The 24165-nt window shown below is 42.9% G+C and overlaps 1 protein-coding gene across 14 annotated transcripts in view; it reads left to right on the top strand.

Moving 5' to 3' along the window:
• Window positions 1-24165, top strand: part of SGMS1 (sphingomyelin synthase 1) — a 327516-nt gene that overhangs the window by 38981 nt on the left and 264370 nt on the right. For 5 of the 14 annotated variants that reach the window (XM_044935022.2, XM_044935027.2, XM_044935020.2 and 2 more), the window contains exon 3: window positions 16339-16441. The exons of the other annotated variants lie outside the window; for them this stretch is intronic. The gene's annotated coding sequence lies outside the window, so the exon portion shown is untranslated. The remainder of the gene's footprint in view (window positions 1-16338; window positions 16442-24165) is intronic. 14 annotated transcript variants of the gene reach the window in all.

Genomic DNA, 24165 nt, shown 5'->3' with positions numbered 1-24165 from the left:
TGGGTTGCCATTTCCTTTTCCAAACTAATGGTTAACTCCATTTAAAAAAAAGTATGTAGTATGACATCATATAAGCAATTGTGTGTTTAAAGATCCTACTTGTTTACACGTGGTAACAAAGATGGTTTGAAAACAGACTGTCTGGATAGGGCTGTGCGCTTTGAAGAGCTCTCCAAAGCAAGCCAAGCCAACCTTCAATCTTAGGTTATGATAATAACAAAAAATAAGCCTCAAAGGAAAGAACCACATACAGGGTAATAAAGTTTGGAATGTAGTTAAACAGATTAATCTATCTTTGTTGGTATGCTTATCTATTTGTTTATTCGAGGCTGTTAAATTTGTCTCTTCTTAATAGGAGCAGGAGGTGCTAGTGGTAAAGAATATGCCTGCCAACATGGAGACTTAAGAGACCTGGGTTCGATTTCTGGGTCGGGAAGATCCCCTGGAGGAGGTCATGGCAACATATTCCAGTATTCTTGCCTGGAGAATTCCATGGACAGAGGAGCCTGGTGGTCTATGGTCCATGGGGTCACAAAGAGTTGGACATGACTAAAGCGACTTAACACACATAGAGGGTGATGCAGTGAACATAGAAAAGAGAGAAATACTTAAAAATTTTCTCCAAAAAATGTGAAAAGTGAAAGTCACTCAGTCGTGTCCGACTCTGAGACCCCATGGACTATATAGTCCATGGAATTTTCCAGGCCAGAATACTGGAGTGGGTAGCCACTCCCTTCTCCAGGGCATCTTCCCAATCCAGGGATCGAACCCAGGTCTCCCGCATTGTGGGTGGATTCTTTACCAGCTAAATCACAAGGGAAGCCCAAGGATACTGCAGTGGGTAGCCTGTTCCTTCTCCAGGGGATCTTCCTGACCCAGGAATCGGACCAGGGTCTCCTGCATCTCAGGCAGATTCTTTACCAACTGAACTGTCAAGGAAGCCCGAGGAATGTGAATCTGGTTTTCACATCATTTTCACTGAATTAGCATTTTCATATGTGCTCATATATGTTTTATGGGCAGATACTTGCACAGGTGACTGACCTGTTACCCAGCTGTCACACATGGTTATTTAGCTATGTGTACTAACTCTGAGTGAACTCCAGGAGTTGGTGATGGACAGGGAGGCCTGGCGTGCTGCAATTCATGGGGTCACAAAGAGTCGGACACGACTGAGCGACTGAACTGAACTGATCAAAAGAAAATGCACAATGTCCTGACAGTGTTTACTCGTTGTCTTAGGAGCCATCTGATGTCGGGTAGCACATGTGATTTGGGTGCCCAATGGTGCTTTCCTCTGAAATCTAATTATAAGAATTTGTCTGAGGAACTATAGGGAAGGAATGTTAGCTGGTGCAATGAATAATTTCATGAATGTGATTAAAACTCCATACTGGTTTCTTCTGTTACCAAAATCAATAAATAAGGCTAAGGTTTCATTTCTCTTTTTTACAAGGAAGAAATGATGTATATCCATACATAACTTTCTGTTGTGTTTAAAATGTTTTTAAAAAATCAACCCTGTTCTTCATTTTAGTAGTTTTTTGTAATGGTTTGGATTTAGGGGTAACTGAAAAATCAGAAGACCAAGAAGAAAGAAATATCACAGTTATTCTCCTTACAGAGCTGAAAACTCCAGGGTTAACTGTTTTGGTTAAAAATAAATTTTTATGAAACAAATTTGATGATAAGCCAAGTCACTTGAAATATGGCATTAAAAAAAAACAAAAACAAAAAAACCCTGGATCTTCTTTTCTACATAATATGGAGTTATTTTGTCAGGAACTCCAGCTTCAGGAGTGTTTAATTTGTCAAGGCTAGCTAATTAAAATTTACTTTCTCAGTCTCTCAAGTTTTATTTTCAGAGCAGGAAAGGACTGAAGTGGTGCTGAATATAGCTTGATAGAACGAAACATGTTTTAGAAAGAGATCAGGATGATTCTCTTTACAAGTAACAGAAAACCCAGTTCAGACTATCTTAAGTAAAAAAAATTGGTTCAGGCAGTTGAAAGCCTTGAGATAAATCTGGCTTCAGGAAGCACTAGACTGGGGATCCAGACAATGTCAGGAGGGAGGCTCATTCTTGGCTGAATGTTCTTGGGCTACAGGTGAGACCTCCAGCATCTTTTTGACATGACAGATTGCCATCATGGCAGAGACAATAAGACACTGCAGAGACAATACTCTTGGCCTGGTTGCTTAGCACTAGACTGGTCCCTGCGGATAGGGACACTGGCCTCTCCTGATTGGATCACCCAGGTCATGTGCTTCACACCTAGAGTCTGAGATCAGCACCTCTTCAGCTGAAGATGAAGCATTAATGACAGTGGAGAATGTCATTACCAGAACTACAGAAATCAGGGAGGGTCAGTGGGTGCTGGGAGGCAAAATAATAATAGTAATAATAATAATAATTGTATCTTTTTATGGTTTGCAAAGCAAACCATTCAGGTATATTCTGTTTAAAAATTTTTTTTAATTGGAGGATACTTGCTTTACAGTGCTGTGTTGGCTTCTGCCACATATACAACAGCGTGAATCAGCCATAAATATATGGGTGTATTCTCTTGTTTGACCTGAAAGAAGTGTAAGGGAAGCAGGATAAAGAAATGATTAAGAACATGGATCCTGGGGCCAGACTGCATGGGGTCAATTATTAGCCACATAAGATTTTGACAAATACTTAACCTCTCTTTGCCCTAGTCTTTTCAACTGTGCAGTGTGGAGTAAACGTATCCACCTTATAGGGTTCTGGGAAGGATTAAATTAAGGGGTATTTGTGGGGCATTTAGAATATTCCCCGACGCAGGCTGGCCCCTCTGTCTCTTGTTTTTGTTGTTGATCTTTGAGACAAACGTGCCAGCAGACTGACGGGTGTGCTTGCAGAAGTCCAGAGTCACGTGGCCTGTGAGGGAAGCACCTACAGCAGCCAGATATCCTGGCTGCTTCCTGATCTGCACCGTCACCTTTGTGTAATGATTGTGGCACGCTTGGATTAATAATACATCAAAGAGGCAGTGAGGCAAGAACGTCTGCAAAGTCAGCCTGCTGTTTGGAAGTATCTACATGTACAAGCAGGGCGGTGTTACATATTCGATTTGCAAGCCGATCTTTAGCTTCTCAGGTATAGAGTGTCCCCAGGGATATTTAGGGGACATTGCTGGGGGGAACATTCGTACTGGCATTGTTTCTTTCTGGTGGGCACAAGCTTGGCACAATTAGCGGTATCCAGAGTTGGCACTCATTTGGGAGATGTTTGCTGATTGCTTAATCAGATCCAGTAATTCTAAGCTTTTGGGCTTCCCAGGTGGCTCAGTGGTAATGAATCCTCCTGCAAATGCAGGAGATGCAGAGGACCCAGGTTCAGTCTCTGGGTCAGGAAAATTCCCTGGAGCAGGAAATGGCAACCCACTCCAGTATTCTTGCCTGGGAAATCCCGTGGACAGAGGAGCCTGGCGGGCTACAGTCCGTGGAGTCACAAAGGAGTCAGACATGACTGAGCACACGAGAGCATATAATTCTGAGCTTTAGAGAAAACCAAGACTTGGGTGGTTGGGAGGTGATTTGAACCCATCAGTATGGTGTGAGGATGTAACTTCTGACAGAGAGGCTCCAACCACCCCTAGAATACTTCCAAGGCTTTTAACCATTTCTGTCTAGAGAAAGAAACCATTTTCTTCATTAAGAATGCATTCCCTTAACAGTGAGGTTTTGTGGGGAAATGACTCAAATGACTTAATGCAGGAGGCTTGCCTGGGGACTCAGCTTTGGCATGACCCAGACATTGGAGGGTCATGTTGCTTTCTGAGGATATAGACAGTGATTTCTTTGTACTGACTGTGGACTCAAGACACTGCGTCACTGTGGATGACCTATAACCGACCCACCCTACCCCCAATATGCAGCTACACATGCAAGAAAGAAATGAGCAGAAACCATAAGTTTTCCTCTCCCTACAGTGCTTTTGAGGAAAAAGGGTGCGATTCAGCATTCCCAAAGCTTGCTTTATGGGCAGATCCACATGGGCAGACCTCCCTGCAAGACAGACTCTGCCCTGCAGTGAGTGACATGTCCTCCCCCGCCATTGTTGTGCCTGGTGTGTGGGAGGCACTCAGATATTTCTTGAATGAACAAACCTCTTTGAACTGTGCCCTTGTCTTCATTTTCAGTTTCTTTTGACAAGAACGCGTTTACCATGTAGATGTCTCCAGGAGTTTCTTCTGAGTCCTGCATCACCTTCTGTGTGAACTCACTGCATTATGTTGTTTCTTTAATAAGGGGTGGTGTTTGAGTATTGATTCTAACACCTGCTTTTTACCATTATACTCCAGATAACACCACCTATTCAGAGAGTAAAGGGATTAACTAGTAATTCTATAGAAATGACCCTTGGTTTGCCAAATGCTTGTGGGAATCATACAAAGTTCTTAGATTTAATCCCCCTTACTTTGTTCTTAGGTCCTTGGGAGCTTTTTGTCTTGCTTAGTAGCCTGGGATTAAATACTAATAGATTGTTCATTGTCTTTAACCTGACCCATTTCATAGCTGAAAAATCAGGGGCAACCTTGTTTCCTGTAAGTCAACAACAAAAGTAATACCGTTATTGTTCACTGTGTGATGGGTACTGCCCTGAGTTCTTTTGCTGATTATTCTGTTTAACAGTCTCAACAACTCCATAACTATTATTTTATAGATGATGAAATGGAGGCACAGCCAGGATGTGGCTGAGTAGCCCAGGCCTCCTTGCAGGGCTCACATATGCTACACCGCGTATTGGCATCCAGGCAGGGGCTCTCAAAATGCCTGCATATTGGAATCGCCCTTAAGGCTGTCAAAACCCTCCGTGTCCAGGTATTCTCCCACTTCCTGCCCTCATGTTTTTATTTACTTGGTCTGGGGTCTTGGGTGAAAGTGCTGTGCACTCAGGACTGAGAACCTTTGAACCTGAGAAGTGGTTCTTAAAATTTTGTCCCCAGAACAGTAACAACAGCATCATCTGGTCACTTCTTAGTAGAACTTCTTAGGTCCCACCCACACTTACTGAGTTGAAATTCCAGGGGTGACGTCTAGCCATCAATGTTTTGACGAGCCGTCTGTATAGTTCTTTTCCTTAAGTTATAAAAAGCATAAACTTCACCAGCGTAATCTTTGTTGAATGTACAGTTCGTTTGTTGTTCAGTGGCTCCTGCTGTGGCTCTCACACGCAGCCTCCGCGTGCCGCGCTCGTCACACGCAGCCTCCGCGTGCCGCGCTCGTCGCACGCAGCCTCCGCGTGCCGCGCTCGTCGCACGCAGCCTCCGCGTGCCTCTGCCCTGTTACTCTGTGTCGCTGTCGTCGCGTTGCTTAGCTTCCTTGTGCTGGTTCTGTCCTCTCTATAAGGGAGGTAGCCTAGCTTGCAGAGTTTGGTAAAAGTCAAATGATTGGACGTCTGTGAAAGTACTTTATGAGCTGTCAGGTGGTTACTAATGAAATAGTAGATGTCTCTTTGAAACGTTTTATTGTTTTTTAGTTGCTCTGTCATGTCCAACTCCTTTGCAACCCAGTGGACTGTAGCTCACCAGGCTCCTCTGTCCCTGGGACTTCCCACACAAGAAACTGGCTGCTGCTGCTGCTGCTGCTGCTGGAGTGGGTTGCTATTTCCTTCTCCAGATTTTTACAGTTTAGCTTTTGTTTTATTAAAGTTACACAAGCTTGATTTTTAAAGGATCTGTGCAAGACCTCTTACCCCTTTGTGTTCTTGCTCTCCCCTCACCCCCAGTTTATTTGGTGTTATCTTCTACTGTGTAAACAGCATTCACAGATATGCCAATTACCTTCGCTTTCCTGCACACGCTTTTTTTCTTGGATTTAATAATTGTCTTGTTTTTAGAATTTGTGTGCACTTCTCACTAAGTTGGCCTCAAAGAGCCTTCCATGTGAACCTCTTGCCAATATCTTAGGTATTTTATCAACTTTATCTTATTGACACTTTCTCACCTGAAGTCTTAGGCCCTGCCCCCATCTAGACTGCCTCCTCTCCAGGCCTGTTGTGCACCATGCCTTGAGATGGACTTTTCCTTCAACAGCATTCTGGGGATTTCTCTTATCTTACTTCTGTTTGGGCCTCCCTGATTTTCTCACTCCATATTCTCTTCTTTCTTGGTTTATTCCCTTATTTTTGCAAACCACATGCTCTAAAATCTTCCAAACAGGTTACACAGGAGGTAAGTCTGTGAGTTGTTTTAGGTCTGAGAACATCACATTTATATTTAATATACAGACTGGCTGCTGTCCACCTGCCAATGCAGGAGACATAAGAGATGCGGGTTCGATTCCTGGGTTAAGAAGATCCCCTGGAGGAGGACATGGCAACCCACTCCAGTATTCTCGCATGGAGAATCCATGGACCCAGGAGCCTGGTGGACTACGGTCCACAGAGTTGCAGAGTTGGACAGGACTGAAGTGACTTAGCATGCATGCACACGCCCTGGCTGGCGTAGACGTCCAGACTGGAAGTCTGTGAACCTCAGAATCGTGAGGGATTTCTCATTACCTTCTGACTTCCAGTGTTAGTGGTGACAGGTCTAAGACAGTCTAAGTCCCAGTCCTGGGCAGGTGACCAGCCTTTCTGACTTTTTCTCTTGGACTTCTAGTTCTCCTCTTTATCGTCAGTGTTCTGAAATGTCATATAATATTCCTCGGTGGGGAGGGTCTGTTTTTGTTTATTGTGCTGAGATCCCAATAGGCATTTTCAGGCTGGAAACTCACCTCTTTCACTTGAGGAATTTTCTTGAAGTCTGTCATTATTGACTTCCCCCTCTATTTTCTCCATTCTTCCCTTCTAGAATTCCTGTTAGATGTTGACTTGTCCTGTGCTGTGATCTTTTCTCTTTCCCACCTCTGTTTTTAAGATGTTGTCTTAAAATATTTCCTTAACTTTACTTTCTAGCCTATTAAATTTTTTCTGTTTGTTATGTTTTTGTTTTCTGACAGCTCTTTTTTTTTTTTTTTTTTTTTTTGGTTTGTTGTTCTCTGATGCTTCTATTTTATAGAGTCTTAATGGCAACACCATCCAGTATTCTTGCCTGGAGAATTCCATAGACAGAAGAGCCTGGCAGGCTATAGTCCATGGGGTCATAAAGAGTCGGACATGACTGAGTGACTGTTACTCATTCTTCTCTTAGCTATTCTCTTAGTTCTCTTAGGAGATTAATTATACTTTGTTTTTTTCTTTTTTAAGGTTTTTTTTTGTGTGTGTGTGTGTGCGCCTCATTTGTGTCAAATTACTTTTTTCCCCCTGTTTGTTTCTGTCTTTCATGTTAGATACTTTCTCTCAGTTCCTGGTGACTCTTGAGTGTAAGTTCACGGTTAAGAATTCTTTCATTCATGCTCAGTCACTCAGTCGTGTCTGACTCTTTGCAACCCAATGGACTGTAGCTCTCTAGGCTCCCCTGTTCATGGGATTTCCTGGGCAAAAATACTAGAGTGGGTAGCCATTTCCTTCTCTGGAGGATTGAACCCATGTCTCCTGTGTCTCGTGCATTGCCAGTGGATTCTTTACTGGCTGAGCCATTGGAGAAACCCATGTGTAAGAATGGAGTTTCACACATTGGAAGATATGGCTTCTTTGGGTCTGCAAAATCAGTTGCCATTATCCAATTGATTCCCAGCTTTAAAAAGTTTAAAATTTAAATCTCTCTTGTTATCTCTGTCCTTGTGGATTTATACCTTTAAAAAGCAATGAATGTTTGTCCTGGGGGTTTAGGAGAGAGAGGAACTAAATATGTGTGTCTGTCCACTGTCTTTAACCAGAAGTCAGTATGGAAAGTCTTAAGGAAAATACAGGGCAGGATTTGTAGCATTGGTTATTTGGCCAGACACATACCTGCAGCGGTGAGTCTTAGCTGGTGTTCTTTTATTTTTAAGGCATGATATATATTTAGATTGCCTCAGTAGAGATCTTGGCTTTCTTGTTAACATTGCAGCAGCTGCCTCATTTTCTTGGTTAAAGGTTTTTATTTCAGATGTAAAATACCAATAAATTTATACATAATTTTTAAGATAAAAAAACAATCCTTAAAAAAAAAAATCCTTATTGATGTTTCTAAAAGGAATTTTCCGAGGGTAAGCGTCTAATCCTTAGATTAAAATGCAGCTGACACATTAAGCCTTCTTACATGAAAAGCCCAATAATAGGCTTTAATGCCATTTGTCCTTGACCACCCACAAAGGGCACTGCCGCAGGCCAGAGAGATGGGACTTAAATACAGCATGGAGAGTGAGGCAGTGTTTGTGTTTGATGCTTCAACAGAGCATTCAAACTCAGATCATCAGAGAGTAGGTAAAAAACTAACCTTTTTTCTGATAGCAGGTCTCTGCTAAAATTAAGTGGTTTTGGGGAGTGTGGTGTGGTTCTTTTAATATAAGCCAACTAACTGACCCTGGGTTCCTGGGTTATTTCCTGTTGTGCCCCTTGTGGTGATAGGTTCAGTGGCTTTCTCTCCTCCCTGAGTGTTGGGTGTGTCCTGTGTCAAATACCCATGCTTGCTTCCTGCTCATTGGAACACAGCCCCTCAGAGGAATGGCTTGGTCGCCCGGTGATAACTGAGATGGTAGTGCCTGGCCTGGTGGTGATTAGATAACAGTTCCTTTCAGAAGACTTGCAGCTCGGCACACAGCAGCTCTTCAATAGCTCTAACTTCACCACTGGGAAAGGAAAAGAAAACATCTCTGCTTCCACGCTGATTGCTGTGGAAGCTTGCCCAAGAGCCTTCTTTTCGTGCTGGGCTGTGTGCAAAACCCAGAAATTGCTTTCTACTTAAAAGCATTGGCCTTTTATTACTCTACAAACCTTTGGGGAAATCAGATTCATATGTTTCCTAAGTTTAGGCAGTCCGTTACTCTTATTATTAAAGCTACTGACAATCTAGGGGTAATTTTAGTTATTGTCTTGAGGCTGAATTAAAATTAAAAGGAGCACAGTATGGTAGAGATGCCTGGTTGGTTGCTGTGTTTTTTTAAACAAACGAATAGAAATAAATTATGAATTCTTGTCAGTTAGGAAGGGACCCATTTTGTTAAACTAGCTACTTCTCTCTCTCTATATATACGTCCGTCTCCTTGCCCCTTAATACATACTGGAGCAACGTGACCTCCTGGCCCTGTATCTTTTACTTCACAGGCAGAGGCTAGAGCTCTTAGCGCAGGAGGGAGACTTGCAAATGACGGCGCGTTAGCCGATCGGTGTCCAGCCTGAGCTTTATGAGTGTTGTCATCCTTGTTGATTATCAGCCTTGCTGCCTCTGTCACATTTCCACTTTTAAGCTCTACCCTAGGCACGAGCAGAATATTTCCTTGGTTCCTCTCAGCTTAATTGAGGCAGCCTGGGTTTTCTATTTTCTACATTCTGAGGGTCAGCAATGGAAAACAAACCTTTTTTTTTTTTTTTTTAATTAAAAGGAGAACTATGTTCTTTGCAGAAACTGCCAGTTTCTGATCTTGCTAGAACCATTCCACTCCCAGGGCTTAAAATCCCAGCTCTGTGCAGTATTTATAGATTCCTGAATAAAGAATCAAGGAAGAACCAAATATGTGTAGCTTCCAAGTGATTTCTGTTATATCCCCTGTGGCATTTTATTATTAAAATTCCGTTCTGTCGCCAACATGATGTTGGCACTTAGTATGTGATAGTTATGGTTTGTATTCTTCAACAAACTTCTGTTGGCAGAGGTTGATCACATACATACATTATAGTGTGATGTATAATATCAAAAAGGGAGGCTTGGGAGGGAGGGGACATGAGTGTACCTATGGCTGATTCTTGTTGATGTATGACAGAAATTCACAAAATTCTATAAAGCAAACATACTTCAGTTAAAAAAATAAAGTGGAAAAAAGAAATGAAGGGTTAAATTTATGAGAGAAATAATTTTGTGATTGAAAAAAATTATGAGATGGACTATAGTTTTGTTATTTGTGACTTGAGATTGCATGAATAGGCCCTCATCTGGGGCCTATTCTCAACCTCATCTGGTTGAGAATTTTAACTACCCAGTTTCTCTATGGGAAAAATTGTTCTTCAGACAGAGTGTGAATGAAATATTCTATCCATTGTGGGACTCCCCCAGCTCCTGCAGGAGGATGAGATGAAAGAGTGGCATTTATGGCTGTTTTGCTGAAGGGAGTGTGTTCCTCCAGCTACAGCGTGGAGGCCGCTGGGAGGACTGAGGAGTCAAGGGTGTCTAAAGAGGCTCTAAGATCAGGAACTTGGTGAGGGGTTTCCGAGGTTGCTGGCTTTTCATGCAAGACCCAGATTTGATGCCTTTTGTGGAGGCCATGGTTATAAACTTGTTTGAGAGATTTACTGTTGGGTCTATGACGAGGATGAACTGGCTGTGCTTCTGTTGAAAGAAATTGGGTCTCATCTGCAGGGTGAGCTGCTTCAGCTCGTCTATCACCCACCTTTCTGTGGGGTATCTCCGATCAGAAACTGGGGCTGATCCAGGTTAGGTGGTTGTGTTGGTGGGGTTACTGTTGGAACCTTCTTTGATGATATGGTGTATAAGAGCCCAGGTTTTGAATTAGATAAAACTTATCTGCGTGTGTATCCTAATGTCTTGCCTGTGCCCCTGGGAACGTTACCTAACCTTCCTAATCCCGGTTTTCTCATCTTTTAAGATGGGGATGTTGTTTGCTTCAAGGTTATTTTAAGGATTCAATGAGATTTTACATACATGTTTAATATTAGTTGTAAATATATTAATATATTTAATGTTAAATACGTAAAATATGTTTTCTGTGTTAATATATAGATTTTTCTATCTATGTAATATATGTGCACATAGTCATGTGTACTGTATTCACATATAGCAGTACCTGGCACATATGTGCTAAATAAACAGAGGATGCTGTTATCATTGTTGTCGTTCAGTCACTAAGTCGTGTCTGCGTCTTTGCGACCCCATGGACCATAGCACACCAGGTGTCCCTGTCCTTCACCGTCTCCTGGAGTTTGCTCAAACTCATTATCATAGTATAATATATTATATGCTGTGAAAAGTGAAGTTTTAGTTGCTCAGTTATTTCCGACTCTTTGCAACCCCATGGACTCTAGCTCACCAGGTTCCTCTGTCCGTGGAATTCTCCAGGCAAGAATACTGGAGTAGGTAGCCATTCCCTTCTCCAGGGGATCTTCCCAACCCAGGGATCGAACCCAGGTCTCCTGCATTGCAGGCAGATTCTTTACCATCTGAGCCCCCAGGGCAGCCCTTCCTATGCTGTAGTTACGCTCAACTATTGTGACGTGCTGGGTACTGTACAGTGGCCCTCCCGGGTGCCTCCCTTCTGGATGCAGCAGTGCTCACCGTGGGGAAGGGGAAAGGATGTCTGGTTTTGTTTTAATTGCATCCAGATTTGAGTTTGCTTTTCTCAGCTCTTATTCTTCTGACTCTTCAGCTCTTGCCTTTCTTAATGTTCCCCATGGTCTCTTAAAATCTTAACTATTAAAATGGACATGACAATTCTCTGGGTGGGGAACATAGGCTGCCCGGGCACTGGCAAAGTGGCCTTATAAAGACGTGTTTCTTCATTGACTTTTTAAGGTTTATGTTTCCATCCGTGAAGGCAGTTTGTTTGCAAAACAAGCAATTTATTAGGCCACTGTTTGTTTTTCTACTTTTTGTCAGTAATTTGATCCTTGGGTAGCAAGAGAAAACTGGTGTTTGCAGTTGGACTCGAGAAAATTCTTGCTGGAGGCAGACCATTCTATCACTGCAGGATAGTAGACAGAAGTGGTTTCTTTTACCCTTTTTTGAAATAAAAAATTGAAGGGCCCACTATATGATGTGATTAGTAACCTAATAAGGAACTGTAGTTACTCTACAGTAGCACATATACCTTGAACGTTATCTCTCATTTTGTTCACTGGGTCTTTATTCTCACTTTGGAAGAAAATTTCATGTGTGATGTAGTCTACTAGCTATACTTTTAAGGGTCCGGGTTATGCTGATGTTTTTTAGGATTATTAAAAAAAAATATGTTCAGAAAATTGAAGGTCCACAAGGAATAACATTGGCAGAATTAACCTGAGGCTTAGCCGCAGATTTACCAGAAGAAGTTTTCTGTTGTATTCAGTGATTTTGTGTAATTGAGCTCCAGTCCTTTATTACCTCTGCTACCGAGGGACCCAGAATCGAAGATGTTTCTTGTGTGACTTTTTCAGCAGGCGAGGAAGGCTGTTTCAAATAGTAAAGATTATGCAGACACTACCTTCCGTGTTCCCTGGACTTCCTTTAGGAGATGAGAAGCCAGAAGCCTTGACAAAATTTCCATGAGTCTTTATGGCATCTTTCCCTTGGAAGGTCCACAGTGTGCAGTGCTTTGCCAGCACACACACAGCTGTTTTGGAAAATGTAACCAGACATTCCTAGAAGGTCAGCGGAAGACCTTGAAAAAAGGCTGTGGAGAAGATTAGCCACAGTTTCCGCCACTGTGGCAGACTGGGTGCCGGGTGGTGCCATCCTGTGGCCTTGTCACACCAGCCTCCCAAGGTGGGGATCCCCCCAGTTTCTTCACAGGGGACAGAAAATCTCAGGAGGTTCAGCCCAGGTTGTGTTTTGGTGGCTGAGTCAGCACTGGCTCCAGGGCCATCCGACTCCAGAGTGCATACTTTTAACTACCATGCTTTGTTCCCTCCTAGCTAGGAAAAAGATGTACTGTCTCCAAAACCTGGGTTCTTTCCACTGTACCATGTTGGCCCCATGCCCTGGCAACCTTACTGTGCATCCCTTCCAAAAAAATAAAAAGCTTCCAATCCACACCATTTACTACATCTATAGGCATCCCAGGCAGTGCTTATAGCCCTCACTTCTTTGGGACAAGAAAATACCACCTCAGTGTATTGTAGATTATTTTTCATTATTTATGCAGGGAAAAAGTAATCACAGGAGCATAAATGTGAGTTTGCATGTTGATTTTTATAAACCAGCCTTTACTTTTAGTAAAGGTTTTTAGGAAAATGAGCCTATAGAGTATGAATCCTAGCATGTGGACGGCAGTGGTGGGAGAGCTGATGGGCTGGGTTTGGATAGATAAAGGAAGGGCATTTAGGCAGCTGCCAGCCCTGGAGAGCAGGCAGTGAGGGCTCCTTGTGGTTCCCTCAGCCTCAAAAATATTGTTATTCTGTTCTCTTCCGTTTCTGTTCCTTTGTTCATTCCTTCATTCCCTTTTTCATTCAAGCTTTCAGGCACTCGCCAAGTGTTACTGAATGACCATTCAAGCTCTTTGCAGTGCTATGTGTGAATTAAAGGTATGAGCAATTTTTGCCTGCCTCCTCTTAATGAGAGAAAAAGGAAATTTGGAAGAAATAGAAATATGTACATGCAACAGTTTGAAAATATTGCCTTGATAGCATCAGATGCTTTTTGCTCTTAAAAAAAGGATGTTTGATATATTAGAGAAATATGATGATCAAGGCAAGAGTGTTTAAAAAGTCATGAGGTTCTTACCCCACCTGCTTTTTTTTCCTTCTAAACTTGACAGATGTTCCCAGGCCCTTCCCTGCACCTAAAGGGTGGGATGTGTATAAACCAGGGAGGCAGAAGGTTTTGTCATTTCCTGAAAACAAGTATTTAAGTACAAAATGTGATGCAATAAGAGATGCAGTACCTTATAAATTAATATTTCCAGAAAGTCTAAAATCCAGGAAATGTTTCAAGTGGGAAAAATTTTGTTCTTCCTTTTTTTCCCCCTTGTGGAAAATGGAAGTTTTGAAGCATCTGAATTACATGTGTGTCTCTTTTTTAAAAGTTCACTTTATGATGTATCTAAAATAAGAATCCACAGTGCCTCTTGGGACCAAGCAGGTAAAATAAATTTGCAAAGTGGATTTGATATTAAATAAAATATCAGAGCCTGGGCCCTGAGACTCATGGGAGAGCTGTCTGCCCCTTATAACTGGAGCAGAGGTGGATAGAACGCTCTCCATGTTGTCAGGTGGCAGCCCAGGTCAGGAATAGGGAACTGGATCTTCCAATTTTCATAGATATACAGACTTTTAAGTAACTGATAGAAAACCTGAAAAAACACCAACTCCATGTGGCTTAAACAGAACCAGCCTGTGGTTTGCATTTGACTCCTAGGTCACCGCTGTGAACCCTTTTAGTTTTATAGCACTGGAATGTATTGTATGTAACCCTAAGTGCTCACACAGTAATTACTTTGGTGTTTTACATTTAAAATAAAAATTTCAAACATTAATTACAAAATTTCCAGTTGAATTTGACTTGAAATATCTCCCTTTGTTATGAGTTTAGCTTTAATGCATAGCATGACGCTTTGCACACAGTAGGCCTTGGATAAAGATTTGTTAAATGATGTACAATGTGAGAGTTGGTCCATAAAGAAGGCTGAGTGCTAAAGCACTGGTGCTTTTGAATTGTGGTGCTGGAGAAGATTCTTGAGAGTCCCTTGGACTGCAAGGAAATCAAGCCAGTCACTCCTAAAGGAAATCAACCCTAAATATTCACTGGAAGGACTGATACTGAAGCTGAAGCTCCAATACTTTAGCCACATGATGTGAAGAGTCAACTCATTGGAAAAGGCCCTGATACTGAGAAAGATTGAAAGCAAAAGGAGAAGGGAGTGGCAGAGGATGAGATGGTTGGATGGCATCACCGACTCAATGGACATGAGTTTGAGCATTGAGCAAACTCTGGTAGATAGTGAAGGACAGGGAATCCTGGCATACTGCAGTTCATGGGGTCACAAAGAGTCAGACATGACTTAGCTACGGAACAGCAACAACAAACTGAACTGAATGCTAAGGAGTTTAAAAAGCTATCACTTTCCAGTTTCTAAGAATTGGCAAGAAATTTGAGAACGGAAGAAGCTGTCAACAGAATAAAACAAAGAAAATCAATGTGTTTTCGCTTGTAGCATCCTCCACTGTGTCAAGCAAATAGAGAGAGCATCAGTTTTCAAAAATGAGGGTGCTGTTGTAAAGGTTACACTGTGAAAAAGAGGAGGCAGAGTCATTGAATACCACTTTAGCAGCATGAATCTTTTGCTTGGTCTTATTTTCTGAGCCATCACTTCTCTGGTTTGGCTCCTTTTGATGTTTTATTTTTGTCATCCTCTTGCACTTCTCAATGCCAAAGGTCATCAGAATTTTCCCACTTCTGTCCGTGTGTTCTTGGTAGCAAATAAGAACTTAAGCAGAAGAAGGATACACTGAAAGGATATCCCGCAGTTGCCAAAGGAGGCTGGGTTACCAGAAGCACAACAAACCCCATAACCGGGAACAGTGACACCATGTGTTATGAACACCCCAATGAGGACATGCTTGCTGGTCCAGCCAGGCCCTGGATGCACAGTCACCGTGGTGCCACTCTGCTACATTCTCCTCTGTCCCTGTCTCCCGGGGTCACTCACTCCAGATTCAGGGTCCTGGCTGGAAGCATCTGATTGTCTAGGCCTTGGTGACACATGTACATACTAGGTGCCAGGGATGGAGGGGACAATGGCTCTTCTTCTCAGTGTCTCTAATGGGGTGGGGTCCCCTCCCACCAGTGCTCACTAATCGAAGAGGGCACCCCAACAGAGTAGATGCAGATGCTGGATGCCAGCATGTGTTAATTTAAAAATCATCCCCAGAGGGAGAGGCTGGAGATGTGGAACGTTCCTAGAGATAAATGAGTCAGATGTCCTGTCCTTTCTAGGACCTGGGACGTTGTGACCAAATGGAGGGTTCAGAGAGGTCAAGTGACTTGCCCAAGATTTTTATGCTAGAGTTGGGTTAGATTTTAACCCATTTGTACTGGACTCCCAAACCCAGGCCTTTAACTACTTACTAATTCACTTCTTATGCAGATGTATCTTCCTGTAACACCAATGGCAGCATTTAAGAACCCTCCCTTAGTCTCCAGGCTGAAAGGCGCTGGTACTTGCTGTTCTAGACGGCGTGGTGGAAGTCAGTGCTTCTGCCCGGACATAGATTACAGACGGCGTGGTGGAAGTCAGTGCTTCTGCCCTGACATAGATTACAGTGTGATCTGCTTTGCAGCGGTAGGAGGTTCCCCAGTGTTGGTATAGATGCTTTTGGACACATGGTTGTATATAAAAATGCCTGTGTGGAAGGAATCCCAGACACTGTGCAACGTCCAAAGATATCCTACCGAATTGAGAAGGACCATTTCTGCCCTTCAGAACGTACTTTAGGGGGAAGAAAAGGGTATGGAACAATATATAAACACCTTGCTTAGTTCGTAAAAATATGACAAAGGAAAAACTTTGGAGGGTAAAAAGATTTTGGAAGTCCATCTCATAAAAGAAGAAAATCATTTATGCTCACCCTTCCCCTAGTGCTCCCATGACTCATGACACGGGGATGAAGAGAGTGGGTGCCAGGAAATAGGCCAGCCAGCCACAGACAAGCCGGGACACAAGACCAGAGAGAGCACTCAGGGTATGTTCTCCCTGAACTAGCCTTTTCAAATCTGCTTATCTGCCCTTCTCTCATTCTTTTCTCTATGACGTTTTTTTTTCCCCCAGTGGATAAAACACTGGTTTATTGTAATCCATTAACTGTGGGTAATTTGGTAATTCCCACCTTCTATGTTCTCTTCTGCTCATAAAGTGCCACACTGGCCAGCCCTACACTTGAGCTGTGGAGTTTGGAGAACCTTGTAGACAATGGACGCTGCTCCCGGGTGTGTGGCCACCAGTGGGAACATCGCTAATAGTTCTGGGTGTCACATGTGCTTAGTCTGACCAGCCAGGTGTCCGTCAGGGATGTGTGATCCCAAGAGCTGGAGCCTGGTCTTCTTGTATAGTTTTATATCTCTGGTGCCTTTTAAAAAAGCTGGACACTTTCATCAAAGTACATAGAAAAAAGATGTTCACAATGTGAACACATTATCATCACGCAGACCAAGAAAGCCACATTTTAGAAACTCTCCTGTGCTCTTCCCAGTCACGACCCTTTCCCTTCCCACAGGGTGGCCTCCTTGTCCTAGTCACTTCCCTGCGGCCTGGGTTTGCTATTGCATGCTGCACCAGATCCTCTCTCCCACTTCACGTCTCTAACTGAGCCTCGTTGGGGGACTCAGGAAAGCCAGGGCTCTGATGTGCGGACTCCAGGTGGCTGTAAGTGGTCTTGGGTGCCAGAGTGTTGCGTTCCTGTTGTGCTTTAATGTCACATAGGTCACAGGTTATTGTGCTTGGCTGGAGGCCTGATGTGGCCCGAGGCCCTGAGTGATGCTTGCTTTTTTTCAGTCTGAGCCTCTCCAGCCCCTGTAGCACTTCCCCTGGTGAGGTGCCGGGTCTGGGAGCCGTCATCCATGCGCTTCTGGCGTGGGGAGGTAGATTGTCAGTACCTTTGTTCCAAGGGATGCACAAGTGTAAACAAAAGGCCTGCACCTGTGGATTTCTGTAACTTAAACCCCAGTCACTAAGGGACTCATTGCATAGGAGACGAGTACCATAAAAAGAGTTTCTTATATAAGAGGATTTAACATGGTTTTCGGTATCGTGGTATTTTAGCAAGGTTCATTTTAACTGTGGTGTAATACATTCCTTTAGTTGAATTACCAGCCTCTTGGCATTATTTTTTTTCCAGTAGTCACAGGACTGCTTGGCCCATGTATACAGGACGCCCTTCCTATGGGCACGGTCTGTGTGTGTGGAAACTTGAGGCTCCCATCAGGCCAGAGAATGTTGGGTTCAGAAGCAGTGATCATCAGGAGCTAGTCATCAGGCCCAGGTGGTCCACTGAATCCCTCCACACATTTGTAAGTGCCCTAGAGTGCTCGATAGGAAGTTGGCATCCACTTATATAGTTCCCGAGTGAAGCTACTGCTCTGACGTTTTCCAGGCAATTGTTCAGTGCTAGGAATGATTTGCTGAGGCTGCCAGGAACTCTGTTGCTGTGTTTTTTTTTTTTTTTTTTGACAGCAATGGCTAGAGCTCACTCAGCGAGGGCCACAGATCAGTGCTCAGATCAGGGGAGGGAAGTGTGTTTTGAAGGTGGATTTGGGAATCACGGGCAGATGCACAGGGAAAGGGGAAACCAGAGAAAACCCTTCTGTTCATCAACAGTTTGGACACGAAATTTAGGCTATGATTTAAAAGAGATGTGACTTTGAGCAGTAGTTACCAGAGGGGAAGGGGTTTGGCGGGGGAGGGGTAGGTGGGTCAAATGGATAAAGGGGGTCAACTGTAAGGTGATGGATGGAAACTAAACTTCTGGTGGTGAGCACCCTGTAGTTTGTACAGAAGTTGAAATATAATATATACATGAAACTTACATAATGTAATAAACCAATGTCACCTCAATTAAAAAAAATTAAAGAGATGTAACTTTGTTCTTGCATTCTCTATAGCATTGTTTATCAAAGTGTGGTTTTCTACCTGTGTACATGGCAGAGGAGGGCAGGGGCGTGTTTGTGTGTGAGAGGCATGCATGCAGGGAGTGTTGGGGAAGTGTGAATTCTTGAGCCCCAAAGCAGGCCCAGCAAACCATAGTCTACTGGTATAGAGGCTGGGAGTCTGCATTTTAATCAGACACCTGGACTTTGTGCACAGCTGAGTTCCTAGAATCTCTGATCTAGAAAGTGGTCATTTCATTCATTTATTTGGGTGAGGTGAGTTGGACTGAGGAGAGACTGGAACTTGAGAAAAGAAAGAAAAGAAAGGGTGGGCCTCAGACTGTTGAACTGAAAAGAAGAAATGCATGTGAACTCGGGTGGGCTTTTCTGATCCCAGACGAGGATATGGTCTCTGATGGCTTGGAAATGTTGCTTCAGTCTCTCCTTTCTTGTTTTGCCTGGTCGTGGAGGATGGGCAGACTTCTGGAGTCCTCAGTAGCGGGGTGGGGGAGGCCCATCTGAAATACTGTTGAGCGGAGACCACCTTGTGAGCCTGGAAACTGTCTGTGGTTATATTTCCAGTTTCACTTATTTCAGAAGCAAATGTTTCTCTATCTTGCATCCTTCTGCTTTTCAAGTTAGTTGATAACTCAGTTGTTCTGACATCAATGGAGAATTGAATCTTCAAGAAGCATTTGACGCACCATATGGATTTCTAGTTTGTTTTAGGTTGCCCTTTAATTAAAGTCAGGGTTTGAAGTCAGTGTCTTCGTAGCTGCTTTAAATCTCACAGTGTTTGAAGATAAAAGATTAGTTACTTGTGACCAGCATTGACCAACTACAAAAAACTGGCATGAATGTGACCAACTAAGCACTCGACTGTCAGAATCATTGAGCGTCTGAGCTTTAAGGAACCCCAGAAATCCCCTAATCTAGCAGCAAGATCTGGCTCCAGATGGCTTGGGCTCTGTCCTGGCTCTGCCAGTTGAAACAGACTTTTGAAACTGGAGCCTATTATACAGAGTGAAGTAAGCCAGAAAGAAAAACACCAATACAGTATACTAACGCATATATATGGAATTTAGAAAGATGGTAACAATAACCCTGTGTACGAGACAGCAAAAGAGACACTGATGTATAGAACAGTCTTATGGACTCTGTTGCAGAGGGAGAGGGTGGGAAGATTTGGGAGAATGGCATTGAAACGTGTAAAATATCATGTATGAAACGAGTTGCCAGTCCAGGTTCGATGCACGATACTGGATGCTTGGGGCTGGTGCACTGGGACGACCCAGAGGGATGGAATGGGGAGGGAGGAGGGAGGAGGGTTCAGGATGGGGAACACGTGTATACCTGTGGCGGATTCATTTTGATATTTGGCAAAACTAATACAATTATGTAAAGTTTAAAAATAAAATAAAATTAAAAAAAAAAAAAAAGAAAGAAACAGACTTTGTAAGTTCATGCTTCTGATTCCTCAGCTGTCAGATGGGGGTGCTGACACCCTCTCTTCGTGTTGCTGTGCTGGGCTTCCGGTGAGCCGAGGTATGCGGAGTGCTCGGCCAGTGTCCAGTACACGGTAAACACTCAGACTGTATCGCAGATGGAAACACAGACCCAGAGAAATTTTGATTTGCCTGAGGTCAAATCCTTACTTCATATTTCAGAAACTAGGCCTTTTTCGCTCCGAGTCTTCTTTTGTTCCTATTGACTGTTCTAGTTTACTGGTTCTTAAACTATGATTTAAAAGTTTTTATCTGCCCAATGTAAGCACTAAATTGAGTGACACGCTGCTTAGCTCAGAGACTGTTCTTGAATAACAAGGCATGATTACAACACAAAAAGACACAGCAGGTCTCTTCCATCCCAATGATTGTGGCCCCTTACTAAGTAATGCAGTCTTTGAAAACTGCTGTTAGGAAAACTGTGTAGCTGGATACAGAAGCTATATGTGGATTCTGATCATAACTGGGTAGAAACATGATATGAAGAATGGGGAGGAAATTCATGACTATGACATGCAAAGGGAATAGGAATACTGGGTCAAAGAGTACGATGCCTTTTTAAGTACTTTTATTTTTTTAGCGTTAAAAAATTTGACATGTAGCTAATTTACAGCACTGTGCTAGTTTTAGGTGTACCACAAAAACGATTCAGTTATAAATATATTCTTTTTCAGATTCTTTTCCTCTATAGGTTATTCAGTTCAGTCACTCAGTTGTGTCCAACTTTTTGTGACCCCATGAATCTCAGCATGCCATCACCAACTCCCGGAGTTTACCCAAACTCATGTCCATCGAGTCAGTGATGCCATCCAGCCATCTCATCCTCTGTCGTCCCCTTCTCCTCCTGCCCCCAATCCCTCCCAGCATTAGGGTCTTTTCCAATGAGTCAACTCTTCACATCAGGTGGCCAAACTATTGGAGTTTCAGCTTCAGCATCAGTCCTTCCAATGAACACCCAGGACTGATCTCCTTTAGGATGGACTGGTTGGATCTCCTTGCAGTCCAAGGGACTCTCAAGAGTCTTCTCCAACACCACAGTTCAAAAGCATCAATTCTTCGGTGCTCAGCTTTCTTCACAGTCCAACTCTCACATCCACACAGTTACTAGATATCAAACACAGTTCTCTGTGCTACACAGCAAATTCTTGCTGCTTATCTATTTTATATACAGCAGTGTGCACATATCAATCCCAAACTTAATCTTCCTCCTCTGCCCCTCGGCACCACCCCCCGCCCCAGCCCGCCACTGTTATCCCCTTTGGTCAACGCAAGCTTGCTGTCCCAAGTCTGTGAGTCTCTTTCTGTTTTGTAAATAAGTTCATTTATATCATTTTTTTAGACTCGACATAAAAGTGTAGAGATCATATGATATTTGTCCTCTGTCTGACTTACTTCAGTTAGATTAACAATCTCTAGGTCTATCCATGTTGCTGCAAATGGCATTTTTCATTCTTTTCTAAGACCGAATAGTATTCCATTGTATACATATATACCATATCTTCTTTACCCATTTATCTTTCAGTGAATGTCTTGGCTATTGAAATAGTACTACATGAATATTGGGGTGCACGTGTCTTTTCAAATTAGAGTTTTTTTTTCCAGATATATGCACAGGATTGGGATTGCAGGATCATGAGGTAGCTTTGTTTTTAGTTTCTTAAGGAACATCTATACTGTTCTCCATGATGGCTGCACCGGTTTACATTCCTACCAACAGTGTAGGAAGGTTCCCTTTTCCCCACATACTCTCCAGCATTTATTGTTTATAGATTTTTAAATGATGGCTGTTCTGATTGGTGTGCAGTGTTACTTCATTGTAGTTTTGAGTTGCCTTTCTGTAATAATTAACGACCTTGAGCATCTTTTCATGTGCTTTTTGGTCATCTGGAGTATGAGCCTTTTATGGTTCTTGCCAGATCTTTTGCTGAAAGGACTGGGCCACCAGAAATTTGTGGTGAGGGCCTCTCGCGCTCCATTGATTTGACTTATACTTGTCGTTGTTAATATTCTTTCCTTGTTTTCTCAGTGCCTGGCATTAAGACTTGGTTGTTGTATTGCTAGAATCAACAAGGAAAAATATAAAACAGTGCACACACACTTCCGTACAAATGTATATGTATGAATGTATGTGTCTACAGTAAATTGAAGGAAAAATTGTGAAAGTTCCCACTAAGAATCACTGTCTTGCTGAGCTATTTATAGCTGCCTATTTCCTTTCTTCCGTCTTAACAAACTTTCCTGTGTTTAAGCAAGAGCTGTCAGATGCTTCCTCCAGCTTACATACCCGACTTGAAGTTCCTTATAGTTTTAGATTGGAGAGAACAGGTTTTGTTTTTAGGAGTTTCTAAGTGATGGGACATACATTGAATATAATCTTATCCCTTGTGTGACTCCTAAGTGCCCCTTCCATGCTGTGGGTGTCTCCCCAGAGCTCACTGTACGAGAAGCTTCATTCTGTTCCGCTGGTGAAAGTGTTTCCTGTGTGCTTCGGGCAGGATCAGCCTGCTGAAACTGCTGATAATAGACAGATAGACCTTTACAACCATGAGCAAGTTACTTAACTTCTCTGGGACTCGGTTTCCTTAGCAGTTAAATGGGTTTAAATCTAGAATATATCTGATAGACAGATCTCCCATATTCAGACATTAGGCCAAGATAACTATATTTAATCCTTTCTCTTTTCCACTTTCACTCCCAAAGCAGTCTGTGTATTTATCGTGTGTGACTGCCTTTGTGGACAGCAGAACAGATGTGGCAGCAGACACAGAATATGAGTGATTGCAGATGACCTGGAAGGAGAGATATGGGCACACCTCTGGCGGCTGGATGGGAGTGGGCTTCGTGGGTATACAGTCAGTGGACGGGACACTGTTGTTACTTAAAGAAGCAACAGCAAGTAGAGGTAAAAGACTGTGGTAAACAAAGCAACAGTTAGGAGTCTTCTTTGTCCAAGCCTTGTAGTTTTAGTAACAGGTCTTTGATCTGTGGCGTGTACTCTGTGGCATGTTTGCCAGTTTCCCTTAGCTTTTGTGGTCTGCTTCAGGGCAGATTTCTCTTTTCCAGGTGTTGTCTCGATGGATCATTGTGGGGCTGCCCTCATTAGCTTCCAGACCAATGCATACTTACGCTAAAGCAGTGACTATTAGGTCCAAGGCCTTGCGATGCCATATCCTGGAACACTGACAGCATCCAGTTCTCCAATGAATCAAAAGGTTGCCAGCTGCCATTTTTCATCCTGGTGTTTTGGCTCAGTCCAGGTTGCTTATCTGGGATATTTCAGGCATGAAATTTAAGCAGCCCAGAGTGACTTGTTTATTTTTTATGGCAAGAATGGGGAAGCTTCCAGTCTGGGGAATTAGATTCAGCACATGGGGATAAAAGCTTGTGTGGTACCTTTAAGTAAAATGTTCTTATAATTAAAAAAATAGACAGGTAAGCAGTGATAATGATGGTGATGATGATGGTGTTAATGAGAGTTCATTGAACCATTAGCATGTAAAACTTGCCAATCGTATTCTGAAATCATAGGGTCCAGTTGAAGTAGCATGGAGGCAGGAAAGTGTAGTGGTTAGTAGAATGGACTTGGAACCAGAATCCATGTTTGTGTCTGGCTTTTCCCTGGTAGTTCAGATGGTAAAGAACCTGTCTGCAATGCAGAGACACAGGAGATGTGGGTTCAATCCCTGGGTCGGGAAGATCCCCTGGAGAAGGGAATGGCAACCCACTCCAGTATTCTTTCCTGGAGAATCCTATGGACAGAGGAGCCTGGCAGGCTATAGTCCATGGGGTTGCAAAGAGTTGGACATGACTGAGTGACTTTCACACACACATTACTGCTTAGTAGCTGTGTGAAAACTAGCTTTGTTTCTCTGTGCCTCAGTTTCTTCTTATAAGATGGGGGTAGGTTTAATAATAGCACTTATCTCTTTGAGTGACTGTGAGGATTATATAAATAAATATATGTTAAGTGGCAGGAATAGTTTCTGTCATTGAGTATGTCTATGTTAGTTCCCTCTGTAACCTTTAATCTTACAAACTCCCATAGCCTCCCTCTGTCTTTTCCTGTTGTCCACCTGCCTACAGTTGGGAAGCATGTTGCCATGGCTTTCTCTTGTCTATGGAGGCAATGATTTCCCATGTTTGTACAGAGAATAGCCTTGAAATGTACAGTGTCTCTGGAGCAATGGACAGGCGTACCCATTGCTTTTTATAAAAGATTTGGGTTCCCTAAGTTCATATAAAGTCATTTCCTTCTCAAGCAATAAAATCATTTTCCTGGTTGCCTTGGTTTACTTTTGCTGTTGAAATATTGTTATTAT

Source organism: Bubalus bubalis, chromosome 23 (genome assembly GCF_019923935.1).
Source record: "Bubalus bubalis isolate 160015118507 breed Murrah chromosome 23, NDDB_SH_1, whole genome shotgun sequence".
Lineage (NCBI taxonomy): Eukaryota > Metazoa > Chordata > Mammalia > Artiodactyla > Bovidae > Bubalus > Bubalus bubalis.
Note: the sequence above shows the minus strand (reverse complement) of the source record. Positions and strands in the feature narration are given on the sequence as shown.